Genomic DNA, 24812 nt, shown 5'->3' on the forward strand with positions numbered 1-24812 from the left:
ATTCTCGCGTCTGTGACATCAGCTAGGAAACCTCAATACACCTTTGCTCTGATTACTGCACACCCTCTGCATTCTCTGGACGCAATGTAAGTCTATGGCAGCCCATTAGAACCTTCTAGTAAAAAGTTGTGAAATTTGGCACACTGATTGGGAACAGTCATGTTTTATGTTGGCACCGTTTCCTTGTTTGCAAATGTTCAGTTCCAGTCAATAAAATTAATAGAACATGCAAGAGTAACCTGCTCGAAATTGACAAACAGCTGTAAGCATTCTAAACTCGACATCCAGTATCAACAGTATTCTAACGCTTAAGAGATAAGTCTTGATTGCATAACTTAGTAGCCTACATTAGGCAGACTAAACTGTTGTGATAAGACGTTAGCAGAGTTATCTTGAATGCAGCAGTTCTCAACAAAGTTGTGCAGCATAGTCATGATGCTAAACAGAATTAATAGCAGTTTAGCTTGCCTTCTTCTGTGGCAACAGCAATCCCTCAACAATCGTTAATGTTTTGTTAAATGCACATGCAAAGAAGGCAGTGGGTTAATTACTGGAGAAAGTGAGGAGGGGCAAAGAAAGGCTCCGTGCGTAAAAAGCACAGCTCAATGAAAGTGACTCAATTGAAAAACATATTTTATAATTATTTAAATAGTACAACATAGAATATATAGCCTACATTTTGTGTGGCTTTCGTGGCGGCCCGTCACAGATTAGTCCAAGTATGGGAAACATATTTTTCTCGATAAAGCCGCAAATCCTCTGAGTAATGCTTTGCTGTTGTCACATATACTTACCTTCGCACCACAACAGCAAGGCTAGGTTGTAAAGGCGACAAACTTCCTCTCTGCAACTAGCCTGGGTGTTCCCATTCTGCCTTGCGCAGTGATTTCTTTTACACTGCTAAGGCAGTCTGGAAACTAACACCCACATTTTCGCCTGATGTTGGCGACCAATCACCGAACAGGGGAGAAAGCAAGACCATGATGAGCTATGCACAGACGCATTTGATAGACATCCGTGGCGCCCAATGAACAGATCTGGGCATTTTTTCAAATGTGGGAAAATAAACGTCTGGTTGCCAGACCACGTCTCATTTGAGAAGTGGTAGGCGCTAGCCTGGCTACTCTGCAACATGGTTGCATGCAAATTATGAAGGTGGTATCTTAACGGTCCGTCTAACGCTTTGCAGTGCTTTGTATTGCAGATTTCACATGAACATAATGAAAAAATGTTTTAAAACTTCAATTATTCATTTTTCAGACTACTTGGTAAATTGATGACTGTTGTGTGTTTTATTTTTTGCATTGAGTACACTTGGGATTTTCTCCTCAGAAGTTCGAAAGTCAAACATTGACTCATATTCTAAGTTTGTGTTTTTGCGCTTGGGCTTGGACTGAACCATGAACGCTGGGGGTTACCGGAGAGTTGCGTTGTGGCCCAGAGGTTTCACTTCACCCGATGTCTGCTTGGGTTAAGAATGGGATGTTATTAATGGGCTTAGCCTACTCTTGTCAACTTGTTGTTTAACAGCTTCTGTAGGCATGTTGGTGGAGAGGTTTTTGTTCATGGGTAGGGTTGCTCACATTTATTCAAACCGTCAACAACCGTGAACAAATGCTATCGTAGGCTTACATAGGGGGCATGAAAGCGTCACCGACTCCGCACCATAGACCCCCCCCCCCCAACACACACACACACACACACAGACACACACACACACACACCAGCACCATCAGCAGAGATTGCAACAAGTGCATGTGACAAGTTACTGTAGGCTATCTGAAGGTCTGTGAAGTCTAACCATCGAGGGTGCAGGTGAGGGAATGACGAGTTGAGCGGTCCTCAATCGCCTCCAGTCGGTCTGGTAGATAGGCCTACGTCTCGAGCTCACTTGGCATGAATTTGACTTGATAACTCGATCTGTATCATTTATAGCCTATCTCTACAACTGGCCAGAGGCGCCATCCGTACATCCCTTGGCGCGTTTGGTTCAGTCCAACCACGATGCAGAAATGGAAAATTGGAAAATGGACTCAATTTTAGTTTTGTTTCAAATTCATTATTTACCGTTTCAAAAACCACACTCGAAGGTTAAAAATAGCATCAATTGTCCATTTGCTGAGTAGTCTGACAAATGGATAATGAAAGTTTTGAACCCATTTTCCATTTTTTCATGTGAATTCTGCAAATAGAACAAAGCACTGCAAAGCGTTACACGGACCCTTAACAAACTCATAGAGCTGTTGAAATGTAAATAGTACCACAGAGTTTACATCGGCTGTCTTTGCCATCATTAATTCATTTGAAATGAATGCTCCACTTCTTCTCATGTTTGTTCTTTGTTGCCGCCTCAAGTTTGTGTCGGGTCTCTCACCACCCGAGTGGTACGTTCAAGTACATCCTGTGGAAAACGGTCTTAAATTGCATTGTTCAATTAACCAATAATTAATTTAATTGAGTGGAGTACATTCTTATTGATAGTCGATTAACAGATTATATCCCTAGTATGAGTAAATCAGGTATATGGCTGATACCTTTAGGTCTGTGCCATTTAGGAAAAACTACAGTAGTTAACCATATAAAACATATTTTCTGAAAGCTTATACCCTCAGGATGTGATCTAACATGAGACATGTCCCACCCTCCTCAGTAGTATGTGTTGAATTAGTTTTCCATGAAGGGTAGACCAAAATGTATTATGTGTAGTCTGGCTTATCACCATACTAAGCGCTGAGTATGAGCTTTATTTCTACAAGAGTGATCAATGGGCATAGTTCAAATGACTATGCATTTGGATTCCTTCAACCAATCAGACCAATGATCCAGGTGCGCCTTTTGGATAAGCTTGTGTCTGGACCCAGCAAACGTGGACAGGAAGCATGAGAGATAAATGTGCAGGTTTCCAGCCCGAGCTGCTGTGTGTGTGTGTGTGTGTGTGTGTGTGTTTGTTTGTTTGTTTACCTTTTGCATGAAGTACAATTGTATGTTGCTACTTTCCTCCACAGACAGGTCTAGCTCAACGGTAAAGTAAGGAAGTGAGCAACGACATGCTTCCAAGGTAATTCCACAACATCACATGGAAACATATATTGTTTGTGTTACTGGCCCCAGGTGGGCTTAAAATAAGGTAAGATAAAATATGACTTTATTTGATCCCATACCAGGGAAATGTACTTGTTACAACACCCAGGGAAGATAGATATGAAAATAATAAGAATAAACAATTTAAAAAAATGATGCAAATGTGTCCACCATTTGTCTCACTCACTGCCTAAATGGAGTCCAGAGGTTTAGCCTGAGGACTGATAAGAGTCATAAAATGTGCAAAACTGTGCAATTACAAAATAAACATTTTAGTGGCTATGTCCTCAGACCCTGATCCTACTCACAATATCCCCCACATGTTCACTCAACCAACCACTCAAGCATACTGAGGCCCTGGTGCCGAATAGGCTACTGTAGCTCCATTGCTAAATAAACCTATTAACAAAGTAACAACACACGCATTACCAAATAATAAATCAAACAAGCAAACATAAAACCATAAAGAAGATGAGAAAGTAGATGCAGAGTTTAAACAGTGGTGTGTAAATTGTATGGAGAATGCTGAGTTATGTCATGATTTTTTCGATCGCATTGCATTTAGGGAAGGATTTGCCATATTGGTTGGAATGCTGATTGGTTGCCATAGTCATTTCCATTAGAGCTACAGAGAGAGGAGTTGATATTGATTTTGTATATTTGTTTTATTTGCGACATGGATCTTTCTCCAAAATGGAAAAGAGAGAAGCCTGACCTGAGAGAAGCTAAATTCCAGTGCCAAGCAGCAGTAGTTGGAGAAACTTGCAGAGATCAATGTAGCAGGGTTGACATCAACATAAGTCCCACGTCCCATTGCACTGAAACACAGCATTAAAATGATAACACATCTTTATGTCCAGATAGGGGCATCACATCTGTGAAGTTTTATCTCTCAACGTGTGACTCCATGGGTGCCGCCATTATCCTCCGACTTAATTTTGGTGAGGTCGGGGTAGATTGAGCTCCCCCGACTTCACTGGTAGGAGGTTCCACTTCGACAGGCATTCCAGTGCATTTTTCTTAGTTACTTAGTCTAACCCTAGTTGGAGGTAGGATAAGTCCCACTAACGCAGCATAAGAGTGCAGAGGTCAGTGCCACCACAAGGGAGGTCCTAAGAGAAAGCAACTACGTTTTACCATCAGTTAAATGTGACCAAATTCCGATTTTTTGCTCATGTTACACAGTGCTGATGTGCAGCATTGTTCAAATGAAATGCTGTTGTGAAAGGAACTATTCATGTGGCACTATGTTTTCCCTATGAAGCCGCAGATTGATACAGTTTCAGAGATGAATTGAGTGAGCCTGTCCACAAGTGAAAGTGTTCAGTAGTTTGTGAACCTCCTTTATGTATGGTTATAACGTTGTTGTAAGAATAGAAACACAACAAGCATGGATGTGTAAACAGGAAAAAAGCGCATGGGATTCTGATATTTCCAGATCGGTTTCAGGCCTCATTCATATGTGGAAATAAGTCAGCTATGAATTGGATATGTGCCAATGCGACTACATTTACATTCATTCATCTTTAACTCTACTGATGCACTATTAAATGGGCAGGATCTGCGTATACCCTGACGTTATTAATACTGCAGTGTTTGAGCTACCGAACAACCACCAAACAACAACACTTACAAGGTCGTTGTTTGAGCGAAAGTTGTGTCGTACCATGGTGGTTTAGCAACCACGCAGCTAACTTTTGTAGAAAGGGACCCCAGATCAGATATTCTCTGTCATTTCCAACCTGCAAAATTCACATTTACATTACATACTATATTGCTTTCAGTTTCACGTGAACACAGGACTGGCAGAACGGTGTAATTGAAAAGAAAACAGAGAAGGAAAAGCTGCAATAAAGGTGGCAGGACTTCCCAAGATACTTTGTAAACGAAAGTAAACAGCTAGCCACTGAAATAGCCTAATGCAAGCTTATCTTGGGCATCTGCAGTGGTGACTGTAAGGATCGGTTAGGATCACATGGTAGGGGTAGCACTGACTGACGGGCAGGGCTTCAGTGATGTCACTACCTGTGACACCTGTCCTCTCAATCAAGTTGAGGCCCACGGTGAAAGCAGAGCCAAGGTTCTCCCCTTTCATTTGTTGCCACATGCACTGTGGTATTAGGACAACCTATTGTGTTGGATTGTACACCACTTTGATGAAAAATAAAAACTTAAACATATTAAAGGAATAGTTCGGAATTTTGGACACAGGACCTCATTTCCAACTTTGCCGAGGTGATATAAGTCGGTGGAGACCGTTTTTATCGCGTTTAACCCCTTCCTTCAGTTGCAGCGTTCCCCTTTGTTAAGGCTGGTTCTGAGCTAACGCATTTCAACGGTAACATCCAAAACAGTCTTACCCTTAGCCTACTCACTCCACACAGCACACCCGAGACAAATAAATTAAATCGTCAGACTATCGATGTACATGTCCGTGTTGATAGAATAATTTTAGAAATAAAACTAACCTTGCAACTCAATGATTTATTACATTTTGAGGGACTAGTTTCTCAATATCAATCCGCCACTGCCATACAGGGAACAAAATAGGCTATTGCAATGCGATGCAAGGTTCGTTTTACTTCTAACATTGTTCTATCAACACTAGGCATGTGCATCGATAGTCTGACGTTATAATTTATTTGTTTTTCGGGTGTTCTGTGGAGTGTTTTCAGTGGCAGGCTGGATGTTACCGTTGACTTGCGTTATCTTGGCACCAGATTAGCACGAGATGAACGTTGCAACTCATAGGAAGGGCAGAAATTCACTGAAAATGGTCTTCACCGACCTATATCACCCCGACTAAGTTGGAAAAGAGGTCCTATGTCCAAAATTCTGAACTATTCCTTTAACCATCAAAGCTTGGGCTGGTCCTGTGCTTCAAGACGTGTCGGTAAACAGCTTCACCGGCTCCAGCATCTCTAACGGGAGCTACACCAGACGCGTAACTGAAGCGTTCCGTTCGCGATGCGTAAAATCCATTTTAGAAGATGGGTCTATTTTCGAATGTACGCGCCACTGTTGCGTCTGGTGTAGCTACTTCCATTGACTACAGTGATAATTAACTGCTGCGACCGGCTGCAACCTACGCGTCGCGAACGGAACGCTTCAGTTACGCATCTGGTGTAGCTCCCCTGTAAGGGCTCACTAGAGGGTGTCAAGCACCCCAGGGGACACACCTGCCTAACCAGACTTCTATAAAATAGCAACACATGTGGTTCAAAGTGGTGCTGCAGATCATTACAAATTCAGTGGATTTATAAACAATATTTTCCAAAAATCATATCTCAGTAAGGAAACTCAGCAACAAGCCCACATTTTGGTCAGATGATCCTCACATACAGAATATAGGGTAAAATAATAATAATAATTTAAAAAAATCCTGTTAAATGGGCTAGTCTTGTGTGTGAAATGCTCAAAGAGCTTATAATGTAGCAAGTTGAACAAAAAGGATTGTTCACCACAATGCTTAAAATGACGAAGCTTCAAAGGGCTGTAGTTTTGGAACCATTAGTGACATAGATATACTATTTAGATTAATGCATAGGTTTGGTCTTCGAACACTGGATTTTTCAGATTTTTTTGGAGAGGATGACCACTGGGTGATTTGACACGGAATGACCCTTATATGATTTTCACGAAACTTGATCTTTAGACCAAGCCTCACAAATATAATCCCTTTGTGTGTTAATTTTTGAAAGCGTTTGCCCATCACAGCCAATCAAAATTGGCGGCAAAGCCGGCAAACAGGAAGTAAGTTCATATCGCCGCAACCCTTTCATGTATCAAAACCAAACTTAAGACATGGATTCATGACCCCATCAGGAGGACGCTCAAGGAACTTGGTGACCTTTGACCTCTAGGGGCGCTACAATTAGCAAAATTACATTTTGGCTTGTAACTGTTGATGTATTTGGAATTTGGAAACTTACTATGGTTGTCTATTAATAAATAGCTTGTAAGGCCGACACATCCCAACTTGTGACCTCGGTGTAACTGATTTTGTCGCCATCCTGGATTTTGTCCAAAACTTGAAAGCATTTTCACAGGTCACAGATTTTGTCCATTTGTCACGGAACTTGGTACAGATGATTTTCAAACTTATCCTTGTATGTCTCGCTTTTTAAAGCCATATTCTAAAAACGCTCGCCCATCACAGCCATTTAAAATCAGTGGTGAAGCCACCAAACAGGAAGTGACTGTATCTGGTCTAATAGAGAGTTCAATGTTTGATGTTGCCGCCACGCGATCAAAAGTTCCAAAAAACATGCGCTGAATGGCTGAATCTCAGGAGGGTGGGATGTACTTCTGGATGCTGGAGGGTATAATCAATTAACTCATTGACTACTGACAAAGAGATTGGCTTTTAATAGTTCCAAAAGTCCCATAACGTGGAAATAGCCTAGAAAAAGTGCTGCCATTTTTTCCTACGGAGGTCTATGGGAGTGTCGTCACTCTGTTTTATCTACCTCTCTGGTCTAATCTAATTTGCTGTGACATGTCTGATTGAATTGCTATGACATTTTACATCTTGAGCAGACATTTATACAAATTTTCTATTGACATTTCAACTTGATACCAGAATATTATAAATGAAAAAGAAACCTGTATGAAATGTAATACTTTGCTTCACTTTGCAGGTACATGGCTGTGCTACTTTTCCTGGTGTTGGTATCTGTTGCCATCAACTTTGTGTGGAATAACTCTACTGCACTCACCAGCGATGGATATGAGGAAATCAAAGGGGATGTTCAGAGATTCATTGCAAAGAACACAAGGCAAACACCTGACTATTTTTGTTCCAATACAAATAATTGGATGGTTAGAAAATCTGGTTACACAGTTTATTTTATCAAACACCATGTTAGCCATTAATACATAACAAATGTATTACTGTAATTTCCTGACTATTAACCGCGACTTATACATTGATTTTGCTAAATTTCTTCAGCTATGAGGTTAATACAGGGGAGCAGTTAATATGGTGTTAATGTGGTTTTGTTTCTTTTAACTTCCATAGAACACTGCCCTGCGGCTTACACACAATGCGGCTTATATGCGGGAAATTACTGTAGTGGTCAATAAGGTCTGTATTGACAGTCATTACACATTTATTTAGCCATAAAGGAGAAATTTGTAGATCTCTGTTTCTAGTCACTGAGTACTGTCGGCTCTGTATGGACCCCCTCGAGTTGCTACAACCAGCAGCTAGAGAGTGCAAAGCTGCCACTAGAGCAGGGGTCTCAAACTCAAATGAGCTGGGGGCCACTGTAACACATCAACTGGTTGGGTTGATGTGTTACAAGCAGATAGTGATATCTGCTTGTTAATTGTTTTACCCTATTCACCTGTAGTATATCCGCCTTATAGTCAACACATTGGACAAGAAAGGCTTAATATATGAAATTGCCCAAGGGATATCACCGGGCACCCTCTTAAATCTTAGAGAGCCTAGTTTAATGAGGGGGCTAGTTCGTGAAAACGTTGCTTGAATCGAAACACTTGATGTCTAGCAGGTGGAGTCTAGGCTACAAATGAGACTTGTCACCGTACCTCCCGTCTGTTTTAACCCGTGTCGTTTATCGCATAAAAAATACCCTCAAGGGGCGACTTAGGCATTATTATTTTGACAGAAAGTTGCGGGCTGGAACATGTTGCAAGTAAACAATTGCTAATTCGTGTTGTTGTCACGAGCCTGAGCTATGGTAGCGCAGCCATAGAGCCCAGCCCACGATTGTTACAAAATATAAAATGCCCAGATGCATGCGCGGGCCGCACTAACATTAAGCTTCGACTTCAGGCCGGGGGCCGCAAAATATCATCTCGCGGGCCGCAATTGGCCCGCGGCCCGCGAGTTTGAGACCCCTGCACTAGAGGAATAGTGCCCGGGGCTTGCCATTTTGGAACATGCTATGCTGGCCACTGGAGGCGTCCAGGCTGTTGAGCAGTGGAACTACCTTCTTAAAGAGAAACTATGCAGGATTGGCGATTTCATCTCCGGTTTCGTTCGTTTTATGCTTGCATATTTCTCTGCAGAGCTTCCCCGACAGCTTTAGCGTGTATATTTATATATATAAATATATAAATTGCAAGCGTGGTTCTTCTTGTTCCTTACGCGTCTCAGCCTTCCAGATGTAAACAAGGAGCGATCGCCTCCTGAACAAACTGCAAGGTTGCAATAGCGGATAGTAGTGATGCGCGGGTGGGCTTTTTTTTAAAACCCGCCCCAACCCGACTCCTCAGGAGATCCAAACCGCCCCGCCCAATCCGCAAAAATATGTTCGAATTGTGACCCAAATCCGACCCGACCCGCGGAAAGGAAAAAACGCACATAACGTCTTTCGTAGCCTATATAATTAGCCTAATTCTCCCACATGAGGACAACAACGGGTTACAATAATCGGTCATTTTGACAATCTGCGCTCTTCCACGCCATAATCTGCAGCCTAGACATACATAGCCAGTGTTAAATCTCATCTTCATGGACATAACAAGTTTCCATTCATATTTCCCCTTCCAACTTCATAGCCTACTTTTGCGTGAAACACTAGCATTTAGGCTAACAAGCACAGCTGTTTATTCGTGTACATGACAGAAGCAAGGTGTTCTCGCATTGTGCACAACCCTCGATATCCCAGATCATAGGCTCCATGTCCATAAAGTAGCGAATGCGTGATTGACTCAGTCACGCATGGCGCAATTGGGTGCTGAATTTAGGAGAAATTATGTTTAGCGCTCGACCGCACCTCCTGTGTATTGCAGGCGCATCGCCACCTAATATGTCCGAAGTTAACAAGTGAGAAATGTGCATTTTTACTTTTTTGACCCGACCCACCCGCAATATTTAGAAAAAACTACTAGGCCTACCCAAATCCGCCCGACCCGCGGGTAAACCCGCGGATATCCGCGGGTAACGGGCTGATCCGCGCATCACTAGCGGATAGGGACACGGGGCGGGAGGAAATATTACTGTTTTCGATAAAACTGGTCAGTCAAGCAAAACAACGATTTCTAAGCGATTTTGTGACTATGGAAAAGTTGCATAGGGTCTCTTTAATATACTGGGCAGCAGAACTGCCAGATTGGTAGGCTGCCTGGCACAGTGGCGATGAGGAGTTGCGAATACCTTGTAACTTGTAACCTGAGGATTGCCGGTTCGATCCCCGACCAGTCCACGGCTGAAGTGCCCTTGAGCAAGGCACCTAACCCCTCACTGCTCCCCGAGCGCAGCTGTTTGGGCAGGCAGCTCACTGCTCTGGGTTGTGTGATTCACCTCACTGTGTGTTCACTGTGTGCTGTGTGTTCACTAATTCGGTTAAATTGGGTTAAATGCAGAGAACTGAATTTCCCTCACGGGATCAAAAAAGTATATATTCTATTCTATCCGATTGCGTAGAGAGGGAATTCTAAAGACAACCGTTTATCCCACCCCTCCGATTGAGCCCTGCCATGGTGAGTTTCTAGACCAGGGGTGGCCAACCAGTCTAGCATGAAGAGCCAAAAAAAAATCTACAAAAGTCAAGAGAGCCGCACAACAAAAAAGGGCGTCCATACTACAACAGCACAACATTAGGCCTACACTTATAGCTCCTTTGTTTTTCATTTAAAGTAAGACACTTGGCAGATGCTCAATGATCATTGATAAATGATCATTGGAAAATGTAAAAAGATCAGACACACATCAAATCCCCCCTCACTGAATGACTTATTGGCATGAGCAATGCTCCAACACCTGATAATGCAATGTCAAGTGTTCAGTTAACTTTTAAAAAGAAAATAAACAAAAAGAAAACGAGTGACTGACGTCTATAGCCATTACCAGCCTACTTGCAAAAGTATGTAGGAAATGTTCAGGTTTGAAGCTTTATGAATCAGTGGCATACCAAGAACCAAACGAATGTGTAGGCTAGAAACATATCACCTCCGCAAATGAGGTTATGTTTTCATCGGGGTTTGTCTGTTTGTTAAGCAAGATGTTAAGCGGAGGCGCGAGATGTTAAGCAGGATGCGCGAGGCGGAGGTTTGCGATCTCAGAGTGCTTTCGTTTTGATTAGGCTACCGTACTTTGACATATTAACCAGAGGGGTTATGCTACAAAACGATAAATGGCCCTTTTCAATGGCACGTGTTCCTTCTATTTAGGATTAGCTTCAGGGTATTCCTGATTGCAACAGTAGCATTAAACCTGGCTGAAGAATAAACACGTCTGCTTCGTTTTGGCCAATAGGGCTCGGGAACAAGCCTTGCATTCTAGGCATAGCCGCCATATTGGTAGCGCACCGAGCGTAATGTCCATTCATTCAGATGCAGAAGACAAGAAGCAGAAATGTAGTATTAGCGATTCTTTTCCTCTTGCGATCATGGGTGGTGCTGTTACACCCCACTACACAGCAACATACGACCAAGAAGGCAAAAACGAAGTAACAGGAACACACTAATATAGGCGGGAATAAATCCATAGTAATCCATAGTAAACAAGCTGCCAATATGGCTGCGCCCGCGAAGTTTTCACGTCATGATCCCGAGCCCTATTCCTATCCATATCATGACGGTAAAATGATTATTGTTAACTATTAAATTACTTTTGGCAATAGGCTACTATCAAATTCTGAAATTAGTTTTTATTTACCGGAAATAAAGGCTATTTCAAAAGGAAAACGTTTAGGTCCGAGGAGAAGTCAGAACAGCAGTTGAGCAGCCGCGAGCCGCACGAGAAGAAGCAAAGAGCCGCATGTGGCTCGCGAGCCGCGGGTTGGCCACCGCTGTTCTAGACCCTATCTTGATGTGGTTTAGCTTGTTAGGCTACTATAAACAAAAAATACTGCCTACACGGCTTAGTTGATGTGTTTTCATACAGAGGTACATTTTCGCCGGAGATACACTCTAAGAATAAGAAATTGTTCAATAAATAGCTAATAAATGTGCCATGCTGCTTAATACAGACCTTGTTGAGCACTAATACAGCCATGTGCCATGCTGCTTAATACAGACCTTGTTGAGCACTAATACAGCCACATTTTAGTTATATTTTAGTTATATATGGCTATATGTGTTCGCTAAAATAAAGTGTTACTGACACATATACAGTAACCTACAACAGAAAGTAGCTTTAAAAAAAAATAATAAAAAAACCCACTATCTTTATTTTACTTGCTATAAAGGCATGCCAGCAAGTTAATAAACAATCTGAAAGAGCAAAGTGTGTTAAATTATTGAGCTCTGCCATCTTCTCATCTGTTTTTGAACCCAGCAGTATTCTACAGAGACCCTCCTCAGCACCATGCTCTTGCCAGAGTTCAAGTATCACAAGCAGCATTGAAGCAGCAAAGCTAAGTGACATCAGGACGAGACGAGCAGAAGAGTATAGGAAACAGAAAATCAGGCAAGTCTTCACCTCAGCAATATCACAATCTCACACATGAAAGACAGCAATAGAGCTTTCAATTTAAATAGAATTGAACTAAATAGTTTATCATGACAATGCATATATCGTAAGTATACGTTGTTACAAGACAGGATATCCATGATAACACTGACCAGAACTGTGTGTCACTTAGTAATTACATTGCATGTAAATGCAATGTACTGTTATCACTGTTCTTCTTATTATCGTTATCTTTATTCTTCTTCCGACCAAAATCAACGATCAAAGGCTCTAGAACCACTGAACCGTTTGACGTCATTCAAGCGTTCCTACAGAGGTCTTGAAACTGAGATTTGTTCTATGTATTTTTCACATTTGTGAACTTTATACTTTTTGAGATATTTACGATAAAAGAGTTTAAAATTCCCATAGAGTTTACATTGAGACCCTTTGGCGGCAAAGACTAATTGTTACGTCAGTGCTCAGCTGTCAGTAATCAAGGATCTCTGAAACCAGGCTAAACGTGAATGTTACGTTACGTCTACAGCTGTGAAAACATTCTACCATGCCACTGTAGTTGTCGTCTTGTCTCCTGTTAGGCTAGGCTACTCCTTACTTGATTTGTTTAGGCCTATCGTTACAGTAGCCTAACCGGTTTGCTCTCGGTAACGTTATCAACAGCTAAAGACAATCTAACCTAAAGACAATCTAACCTAACGTCAATGTAAACACTGTAGCCTATACTAACGACAACCAAACTTGCTCCAGGCTAACGTTTAACGTCGGGGTAGGCTGCAAGGCGAACAGAGTTTAGCGAGCTAGTCGTTAGACTTGCCAGCCAGGCAATCATTTAAAGCTTTCGGTATCATTCACAAATTAAAAACCTAAGCTTATTGTAGGCTACATTCCTATTAGGACAATCACGCACCTGAACACACTTCGAAGAACATACTAGCTCATCCTGTAAAATGTGGTAAAATATCCTACTGTAAGCTATAACGTTACATTTGCTACCTGTTGCTGCATCATCGTTGATTGGCGTTGTTTGAGAATGAGATTGTATTCCGTATTCCATGCCTAGGCCTACTTTTAACCTGCATTAGTGTAGATATGAAGGCTATAAGCTATCCTACCAGTCGTTTCACTACTAAAGTGTCTGCTCTTGCAACTCGTTTGAAGTTGGCAACTTCATTTCAGTCTTTTCAAATTCTAATAAATGAAGAGTTATTTTCCAAAATAGCCTATATCCACAATTTTGATGCATTTCCATAAATCACTTTTTAAATGTGACTTTCCCAGTAATTTCAGTGGAATTGTAATTGGGTTATTGTTATTTATCTATTCGTCTGTGTAGCCTAGTTGTCTTTTTAACTATAGGCCTAATACAATGATGTCAGTAACCTTTTTGCATTTACATGCAATGGTAATTCCTTCCATGGAATTACATTTTCTAGTTATTACTAATTGCGTATAATGTATGGAGCTGGCTATAATGTTGCATCTACAATGAGGCAATTATGTAATTGTGGTTGTTTGGACACTATGCAGGGGTGTGATTCTTCCGTTTTTAAACGGAATTCCGTTTTTTTAGGCCTGAAAATGAGACCCACGCAATTCGTAAAGAGATTGAGAACGTGACGTAAAACGCAACGCATTTTGGGAATAGGTGGCCCAAAATTAAGTTGTTTTACTGACGTGCGGGAACAACGAAGTGCAGTTGTCGAAATGCCGTTTACCTGCTGTGTTATAAAATTCAATAGAGTAACATGAAGCTTATCTTTTATAGTTTTCCAGCGTGGAAAAATAATAGTATACGTCATGTTTCAGAGGTGACAAAAAGGCGAGGAATGGCTTGGATAGCAGCACTAAAGGCCTATTCGGACGGGATTAGTTTTATGGGGTGACATCAGGTAAAGTAATAATTACCAGGTAATGTAGTCCCGTCCGGACGCGCCATGTCAGTAAACATAACGGAGTATGTCGGTGACATTTACAGACACTTTTACCTTCCGTAAAACGGTCCGGAGAAATTACCTTAGGTAATATTAATCCCGTGCGAACGCGACCCTCTGTAAAGATGTCTGTAATATTTCGTCACATCCTGATTGGAAAACAATTCCACCATAGTCTGAATGAAAACATGACATGCTGTGTAGCTCCTAATAGGACGTTAGCTAGTTTGCCTATTAGCTTGATATTGTTAGCCATTTCAAACTACTTATGGCATAACATAAAGCTAACGTTTGCTAGTTTAACCAACTTGTAGTCTTTCAAATCTGAAAATGCCGCACGTACCTGACGCAAAGTATCACGTGCACAGCGACGAAGATGTGACGGCAGAACGTAAACGTAGTTACTCCTCCCATGTCAAGTAAAATTACAGAGATGTCTAGTCCCGTCCGAATTGGACATTTATATTACAGAGGTCATATGATAAACCTGCATTACTGTACGTCCCCCCATAAAACTAATCCCGTCCGAATAGAGAGCCGAAGTCACGCCCTTCTACTTCCGGTCTATGGGACCTATTTTACGATTTTTTATGCATGGGAGTCAATGGAGAGATAACAATTATTTTTTGGTCCCGTTCGAGTTGGACCGTGCATTTCACATATGATGTGTGGGAATTTAAAAGATGATTTTTCACATTGATAAAGTTCTGTTTCTCTTTCGGTCGACTCGTTCGACACAGACCGTGACTCTATGGGATAGCGCCCTCGCGCGACCGCTCTTGAAGCCTTTTTAAACACGCCTATTGGCGGAGAGAGCTGTCACTCACAGGTAGCCCCGCCTACCTATTATAAATTACAGTGACGCTCGCTCCTCTTCACATTTTTCGCTCTTCAAGACTCGCTAAAGAAGCCGTAACGAAGAGTTACTACCACACGCCAACGAATTCTACTTTGAGTGTTCCGGCTAAACTGTTTCCTTGGGGAAGAAGCTTACTCGACCCCACGAAACGTCGGGACATTAGTTAAGAAAGAAAGAAAGAAAAGAAAAAGAACAAGAAAAAAGGACAGTTCGAAATATCTGGCCGCGTCAGCTCGCCTCTTTTCGAACTTTAGCTAATTGCTAACGTTGCCGTGTAGCCTGGAGACTAGCCGCGTTGCCCGCTTCTCCACTAGCTATAACCTGCAACTAGATATTCCCTTCAATTAAGCCATGCATTCTGCGGTACGTCCCAAACTTCGACCTTGCCCTAATGCTTGTGGCCACTCGATTGAGAGGAAGGATACCCATGCCGCCTGCGTCTTCTGCTTGGGGCTCCAACATGCCCGAGAGGCCTTGGACAACCCGCAGGGATGCGCTGCCTGTTCTCGCTTCGGGCTCAGAACACTACAGCGCCGGTTTGACGATTTTGGACTCAATCTCCCGACTCAGGACAGTTCGGACCCCCTGCTCTCCGAACTCGTAATGAGCGAGGAGGACGAGGCTCAGCTCCTCAACCTGTCTGGGTCGCAAGGAGCCTCCTCCACGGCGCGTCCATCGCCGATGCCACTCCCCGCTCTGGAAGCGCTGGAGTACTCTTCTGAGGAGGACGTAGCAATGGAGGAGTGTGTGGACGGCGAACTGCTTTTCCCCCCCTCTCAGCCCGCACCGGCCTCGACTGCTGCGTCGGTTATGGGGGAGTCTGCTACGGCGGAGTCTCACACCACAGCGGGCAAGCTGTTCCTTGCCACGTGCCAACGCGCTGCTAGCCGGCTTGGCGTCAAGTGGCCGCGTCCACCGCCGACGCCTGTGATCAACAGGCTAGATGGGAATTTCCTCCCCCCTCCATCACCTGCTCCCAAGCCTTCGGTCCCCCCGTTCCAGGACTGTCTGGACGACGTGGCGAAGACCTGGGGCAAGCCGTTTTCTAACCGGGTGGTCATCGGTGGTTTCGGCTCTCTAACGGAGATGGAGGGCGCCGCTGAGAGGGGGCTGCTGGATTGTCCCAAGGCTGAACAGTCACTGGCGTCCTACCTGGCTCCGGACACCAACATGGGCTTGACCGCGTCCTCCCAACTGCCGCACAAGCAGCCTAAATTCACCTCCCAGCTACTGGAGAAGAACTACAAAGCTCTTGGTCAGGCAGCCCGAGCTCAAAACACCGTGTCGCTGCTCCTCGCCTATGTGGCTGAGTTGCAGGCTGAGATGGGTGTAGCCCTCGAAGAAGGCAAACCGTTGAAAGACTTGTGGACTGAAATCCGCACCGCGATGGACTTCGTCATGAGGTCCACGCGCTGTTCCAACCAGGCTGTCGGGAGGGCTATGGGGCTGACAGTGGTAGCCCAGCGACATCTCTGGCTCAATCTGTCTAAGGTCCCTGACAAGGATAGGCACGCCTTCCTGGACGCCCCTGTGGACCCCAGCGGATTGTTCGGTTCGGCGGTCCAGGCCATGCAGACCCGCTGTGAGTCTAAGAAGAAGGAGAACGAGGCTTTCAGCTACCTCCTCCCCCGCAGACTTGCCCCGTCGACCTCGACTTCGGCTGCTGCACAACGCTCTCACTCGCCACAGCCTGCTGAGCCCGCACGCCAGTGGCCGAGCAAGCGTTTTCAGTCGACGACACCCCGCCAGTCCCAGCCACAGCCACAACCATCCCCCGCGGTGGTGCAGGGCGCCTGGGCACGACGTCCGTCGATCCAGCTCGACGCCGACACTGGCCGTCCGCCACGCCGTGGCCCAATGGCTAAGAAAAAGAAACCGGCGTAGCGGGAGTGCGAGCCCCGCACATACATGCGAGGTGTCGGGCCGGCTATATCACGCCTTGCCCGACACTCATGCATAACCCCCCCACGCTCAGCTCTGGGGGAGTTCATCGTGTCACACAAGCACATGTCCCTTGTACGTGACAAAAATAAAGGCTTCATGCCCACAAGTGTCCCCTCACTCAGATTATCTAAGTCCCACGGTTACTCCTCTGGGTTTAGATCAAACACATACTTGTCACCCCACAAACACAAAATCCCTGTCTGTGGTGAGAATAAAATCAGCGCACCCACACGGTTGCTCTGTAATGAATCCCGTAGCCTTAACTCACTTGGGACAGTCGAGATATTCGACCGACTTTCAGATTACCGCCCCCCTTCGCACTTGCCTTCGCCTCTTAGGCTTGATGGCATCAATGATAGCAGTAGTGCCACTGGGCCAACTGTTTATGAGGGATATGCAAAGATGGGTGTTCTCCCTGGGCTTGTGTGCGGAGCGGGGCGCACACATGAACAAAATGATATCCGTCCCGACATCGTGCATGCAAGCACTGTGAATGTGGCGAGACCCCTCGGTGCTGTCGCGGGGTGCTTCAATGGGCCTGATAGCTATGCGCAAAGTGTTAACCACGGATGCGTCGTTGACCGGCTGGGGCGCCACTCTAGAGAACTGGGCTGTGGGCGGCTCATGGTCAGCTCTGCAGAGCCAGCTTCATATAAATGTTTTGGAACTGTTGGCAGTGTTTCTGTCTCTAAAACATTTTCTCCCAATTCTATCACGACAACATGTATTGATCAACACCGACAATACAGCTGTATCATACATAAATCGTCAAGGGGGGCTACGGTCACTTCGCCTTCACCGTCTTGCCTGTGCCGTTTTGACGTGGTCAAACGCTCATTTGAAATCGCTCAGGGCCACTCCTGTCCCGGGACGATTGAACATAAGGGCAGACAGACTGTCGAGAGCCTCCCTCTCCAACCAGGAATGGAGGGTTCATCCATCAGTAATAGAACACCTAATATGGGCTCGGTTCGGACGGGCGGAGATCGACTTGTTTGCGTCGAAGGAGAACACGCACTGCGAACTGTTCTTCTCCATCCTGGACTGGGACGCACTGTTGGGCACGGATGCGCTGGCGCATACGTGGCCGAATGTCCTTCTCTATGCATTCCCCCCAGTTCACCTGGTCCCGAACGTGCTGACGAGGGTGAGGGACGGGGGCTTCACCTTGATATTGATCGCCCCGTGGTGGACGAACAGGCCATGGCTGGCGGAAATCTTCCAGCTCTTGGTCGGAGTGCCTTGGCGCCTCCCCAACCACACGGACCTCCTGTCTCAGATGGGAGGAGAGCTCCTCCATCAGAACCCGTGCATTTGGAACCTGTACGCCTTCCTCGTGAGCGGGAAGCGCTGAGCTCCGCAGGGCTGCCGCAGAATGTTATCGCAACCATTCAGAGTGCCAGAGCCTCCTCTACGAGGTCTCTATATGACTTAAAATGGTCAGCATTCGAAGAGTGGTGTGACCATAGAGGCATTGTCGCTTTCCAGTGCTCGATCGCGACAGTGCTTACGTTCCTTCAAGAACTGTTTGAACAAGGCAAAGCTCACTCGACGCTTAAAGTCTACTTGTCAGCCATTTCAGCCTGTCATGTAGGCTATGACGGCGTCTCCCCTGGAGCACACCCTCTTGCGAGCAGGTTCCTTAAGGGCGTCCGCCGCCTCCGTCCGGCGGCCAGACATAATTTTCCGACTTGGGACCTGGCCATGGTGCTGGACGCTCTTTGCGATGCACCATTCGAGCCCTTGCAGCAAGCGGACATAAAGGTTGTTTCCTATAAGACAGCGCTCTTGCTCGCACTCGTTTCCACCAAAAGAGTGAGCGAGATTCAAGCCCTCTCCACACATCCATCATGTTTGGAGTTCGGTGCAGGTGGCGACAGTGTTACATTACGACCTAACATTGCGTTCATGCCTAAAGTGCCTATGTCTTATGGCTGCTCTGATCTGCGGCTCTCTTCCTTTTGCCCCCCTCCGTTTTCTTCGGAGGTGCAGGAGAGACTTCATGCGCTGTGCCCTGTCCGTGCATTACGCGTGTATTTGGAAAGGACCGAATCTTTCCGACGCAGTGAGCAACTGTTTGTGTGCTTCGCAACTGGGGCTAAGGGACGCGCACTCTCTACACAGAGACTGTCCCATTGGATTGTGGAGGCTATATCTATGGCCTATCGGGCCAAGGGTAAGGATTCCCCTGGTGCGGTCAGAGCGCACTCCACTAGGGGTGTGGCTGCGTCCTGGGCTGCCTTTCGAGGTGTGCCTATTCAGACTGTATGTGCGGCCGCTGGCTGGGCTTCCTCACATACTTTTGTTAAGCATTACCGCCTTGATGTTACGGCGCCGGCTGTTGCGCACGCTGTACTCGGGGTGAGTGGGCCGGGGCTTACGGACACTGCTTAGTGCAGGACTCAGTTGGCTCCGGTTATAGTCATGTTGTACCGGCTGGGCATCAGGGGCGTTTTTAAGGCTCCCATAGAGTCACGGTCTGTGTCGAACGAGTCGACCGAAAGAGAACGTTAGGCTATTTCATAGCCACGGTTCTCTGAGGGAGATGAGTGAGACACAGACCAACGATGCCCCTTCTGCATGCTCGTCTTGAAGAAGCTGGTCAATGTGAAGAGGAGCGAGCGTCACTGTAATTTATAATAGGTAGGCGGGGCTACCTGTGAGTGACAGCTCTCTCCGCCAATAGGCGTGTTTAAAAAGGCTTCAAGAGCGGTCGCGCGAGGGCGCTATCCCATAGAGTCACGGTCTGTGTCTCACTCATCTCCCTCAGAGAACCGTGGCTATGAAATAGCCTAACGTTTTCATTAGACTTTAAAAGTTATCTAAGTTTTGTGCGAATCCGTTCAGTGGACTACATCTGTCGTCTCAAACGATGCACGTCACCAACTGAGCCACCAACTAGCAAACGAGAGGCTGGCTAGTTAGCTAGCTATTATGCTAGTTAACGGTTACATCTTGCTGCCAGCTAAGTCACTTAACAGTAGTGTTTGTACAGTCTATGAATGAAATACAACTTATCTGATGTGTTTAATCCTCTGACTCATGATATTTTCATCGGCAAGGGGGAAGCTCAAATAAGACCTGTTGCTGGCGCCCGTGGCTGTGAATTGGTCTAACGTCACTAACGCGACTGATGTGTTTGTAGTCGTTGGAAACACGATCTTTCACAATGTTGTAATTCACTAGTTACGACATACTTTTCAAATGTCTTTACATGAAAAATTGTCATTAAAATTGACAAACATCATATGGGTAATTCAAGGCACAAGACAATCGGGACCAGAAAATAATTTATATTTCTCCATTGACTGCCATTGAAAAAAAATCCAAAGATAGGTCCCATGGAGGCAATCGGAAGGGGCGGGACTTCGGCTCTCTATAGGCCTTAAGGAAGCGCGAGATTATAACTGTTTTTCACACAATTTTTTCACGCTTAGTTTTCATTATTATCATGCCAGATCATAGACCCAGACCCACTAGTTTACATGGGCTGGCACCAGGCAAGCCAAACCTACCCATATTTCTTTGTATTTTGATGACTTTGGTCACATGTCTTAGCGATCCGCTGAGTTTTTTTTTTAGGGGGGGGGGGGCGGGGGCCCTAAACACAGACCATTGCTTTATAATAGGCCGCTGACAATGACGACGGGTTTGGTGCTTCTTTCATCATATCACTCGCAAGCCTTGTCCGTTCTCTAGTCACTAGTGGAATTCATTGAAAGTGAAAGCAGATGTTTGATGCAAGTTCGATGTGTGAGTGTGTTATGTGGTAAACTATTTGTTTCTTAGCAGAAGCCATGAAACGGTAAAGGTAAAATTATTTGTTTAAGAAGACATTTATGAAGTTGTTGTTTTTTTTTGTTGTCTTTGCTTCGCGTTCGCGTCCAGTTTGACGTGTCTGGATTTTCCGATAATGACGACAATCAGCTGGTGCTGATATTGACTTTTAATTTCTGCGCGTGTAAACTAGTCTAGGCTACTGTGCTTGAAGTTAGCTGTGACAGACTAGCCTACTGGTTGTCATCGTTTTCACCACAAAGCCCGTCTACCTTAGGTCTACTAAATTGTTTAGTTAACACCTTGTCATTCCGCGTTTGTCCAGCCGTTCACCTCCGTGCGCCCCATGTCATTCAAAACATATTTCGGGATAGACATCTCACTATGAGAAAACGTATTATGATAGTGCTAAGAGATTGACACTTTGGCATTCTTGGTAAACATCAGTCTTGCACATAATATTGAGCTGATTTTTTTAGTGGAAATGGCCTATTGTAGCATTGTGCTGATACATGGAAAAAAGTTGCCTATTTAAAGGCACAGTCTGAATTTTAATCCTAGCTCTCCATTGAGTGTGTGCACTTGAACAACTATGTAGCCTATACCAGTAGGGCCTGCCATTTATTTTAGGAGGAGAGGAGGACATGTTACCTTGGAAGGATGGGGAGTGGTGCAATTTGATTTTCTTTCCAACTTGAATATCAATAACCTTCAAGCAACCTCTTCAATCAGCATCAATAGGCCTATATTGTACAGGACTAGACGACTGTAAGGGGGCAGGCTAAATGTTATCATAGGCCAATAGCCTAGTTGAAACAAAACATGAACTGAGAAAATCCATAATTCTACATCATTGTTGGCAAAATTATCATGATAGCCATATCTGCTTTAGTCTTAAAGGGATATTCCGCCATTTTTGGAAATACGCTCATTTTCCACCTCCCCTCGAGCAAAACAATCGATATTTACCTTGTTCTCGTTCATCCAGCCATTCTGTGAGTCTGGCGATACAACTTTTAGCTTCAGCCTAGCATAGATCATTGAATCGGATTAGACCATTAGCTTCTCACCTGCTAGCTTCATGTTTAAAAGTGACTAAGATTTCTGGTAATTTTCCCATTTAAAACGTGTCTCCTGTCAAGTTAGAAAGTGCAATAAGACCAACTGAAAATGAAACCTGGCGTTTTTCTAGGCTGATTTGACATGGAACTACACTCTCATCTGGCGTAATAATCGAGGCAACTTGCAAACGTGCCATAGGCGCAGTGATATCGTACGCAGCATCTGAAAATAGTCCCCATAGACAACAAGCAGTAGTAGTGCCAGTAGTGTGCAAGTTGCCTTGATTATTACGCCAGATGAGAGTGTAGTTCCATGTCAAATCAGCCTAGAAAAATGCCAGGTTTCATTTTCAGTTGGTCTTATTGCACTTTCTAACTTGAGAGGAGACACGTTTTAAATGGGAAAATTACCAGAAATCTTAGTCACTTTTAAACATGAAGCTAGCAGGCGAGAAGCTAATGGTCTAATCCGATTCAATGATCTATGCTAGGCTGAAGCTAAAAGTTGTATCGCCAGACTCACAGAATGGCTGGATGAACGGGAACAAGTTAAACATCAATTGTTTTGCTCGAGGGGAGGTGGAAAATGAGCGTATTTCCAAAAATGGCGGAATATCCCTTTAAGTAGGCCCTTGGCTACTTTGCTATAAATGAGTTTTCTTTAGGCCTTATAGACTATTTTGTAATATGTTATAATGTTTTTGCGATATATGTATCTCAGTCTATCAATAGTTCTCATAAAAGTCATCAGATGTCATCATTTAAGGGGTTATTTTTCAAAATTTTCTCCCGGGGGTGCATGCCCCCGGACCCCCTTAGTAAATTACATTGAAGTGCACAGTAGCTGATGCTATAGTACCTATAGTACCATAGTACATTAAAAAGGGAGGGGGGGGGGGGGTCGGATATATTTTCCTTTTTTTTTGTCCTTTGCCAATCACACCCCTGACTATGACTGTTCTACTGCTCTCCATGTGATGTAGGGAAACCACTGATCTGGATGTAGTGCTCATCAGTCCATCAAATTCACCCCTCCAATACCCTTCCCATGGATTCACTGTGGACCCTTTGAAGAAGACGTTCATACCTGGTGTGCGACCATCATTGTTTTTAATCACACCTCATTACAATTTGTGTCCTGTGACTGTCACTGCACCATAGCATGGCTTGCTTTGATGATGATGAAATTCAGTCAGACTGTCTCATTTGTTTACTACTAGGGTTGAATTAGCCTGGAATCCAGCTAAAATGTGAGGTTGTTAAATTCCATTGTTAAATTGTTGTTATTGTTAAATTCCATTGAGACACTTCTATGAAAACTTGAGAACTTGAGAACAAATCAAATGGTCCAGACAGGCTTTGAGCGAAGATGGATCGATGAGCAACCATATGTGTAAGCAACGCTGCCTGAGCTCGCTTCGGTTGATTTTGTTTATAACACAATACGTGTCCCTAGAAGCTAAACGTTTAGATGTTGCTATCCCGCCTGTTGTACACGACATTGACAGTGCAATAAACAAACCTAAAAAGCAATTAAGGCATTTTTCAAGAAGAAGGATATTTTCGTTATTCAAGATTCAGAGATAGGCTCTTTCATTGCTCTGATTAGGTCTATCCAGTTGTGTGCAGAGGCATTTTCCTCCCTATATCGTTGAAATGTTGAAATATGCTCCATAATAACATCCCAATGCAAGCAGTATCAGACTTGTATTCTGAATAGAATTGAGTATTGCTACCTCAGGTTAGGTTGAATGCTAGTTTGTGTGATCTGCTGGTCCTAATGTAAATGAATGACAGGAAGTTTTAAACCTCAGTCAGACTGAAATGAAAAGTTTATGTAATTTCCACATGCTCACAGAAAACGTACTGTACTTCTTTTCAATTCTATGCCCAAATACACATCTTTTAGTGATTTAGCTCGAAGTTTAGCTTTGCATCTGTCATTTTTAGTGCATTGACTGATTTCCCTCTGTATGACCTGCTATACTTGCTGAAGGAAGATGGCATTTGCCACCACGTCGCCCATATGTACAGTACTGTTGGATTTGCACAGTTGTTGAAACCTGGTCTAATTCTAGGACCAAGCCTGAGTCTGGCATGACCTCTCACCGACAAGATCTCAGAATCAGCTGATATCTCTGTGTTGTGTATATTCAATGATTTATATAGGTGAACCTAAGTTCACTCTGAGGAAGGGGCTGACAGATTCAATGAAATGAAGTACCTGTTGTAAAATGACTGGTTAATGAATACTGAATTAATAATTTTGAAAATAATCATTTCAGGGTTGGCTTTGAATGTTCATGGAAGGCAGGTTTACAAGGTTTGTCAAATTTAAATCATCTTTAGAAGATATTTTTTGTCATCTTCAAATCATTTTTAATTTTGTTAAAAATCTTAATAAAGGGGGATGATGAAGTAGTGTCTGTAGACACCTGAACATATTCTTGTGCATCTGACTTTTTTGATCCTTGTAGTCCATGATAGCCATGTCTGCTCTCCTAGCTCCGACAGTTGTCTCTGAGTCTGTCCACTTTGCCGTTGTATAGGTGTCTCTCCATGCGTCCCATGGCGTGATGGCGGTGGACAAGGTTCCACAGGGACAGGAAGTGAAGGGGCAGAATCAGAACATGCTCAATATCACCGCCACCAGTGAAGAAGACCTGAATGACCTGTTACCTACACCAGTAAAGTGTACCTCTTAAAAGCAGGCGATCTGGGTAAGGCCTGGTGTGAATGGGCAGAAATATAAAGTATATTGTTGTGCTGTATAG

The 24812-nt window shown here is 44.2% G+C and overlaps 1 protein-coding gene and 1 long non-coding RNA gene across 2 annotated transcripts in view; both read left to right on the forward strand.

Annotated features, from left to right (window-relative positions):
- The window catches only part of LOC134077253 (uncharacterized), a 62303-nt gene extending 54452 nt beyond the window's left edge, over positions 1–7851 (forward strand). Inside the window, exons 2-3 of the long non-coding RNA XR_009938670.1 lie at positions 3006–3058; positions 7722–7851. This is a non-coding gene — a long non-coding RNA (uncharacterized LOC134077253). The remainder of the gene's footprint in view (positions 1–3005; positions 3059–7721) is intronic.
- Positions 1–24812, forward strand: part of LOC134077252 (beta-1,4 N-acetylgalactosaminyltransferase 2-like) — a 107753-nt gene that overhangs the window by 77315 nt on the left and 5626 nt on the right. The gene's annotated exons all lie outside the window — the stretch shown is intronic.

This window comes from Sardina pilchardus, chromosome 3 (assembly GCF_963854185.1).
Source record: "Sardina pilchardus chromosome 3, fSarPil1.1, whole genome shotgun sequence".
In the NCBI taxonomy this organism is placed as follows: domain Eukaryota; kingdom Metazoa; phylum Chordata; class Actinopteri; order Clupeiformes; family Clupeidae; genus Sardina; species Sardina pilchardus.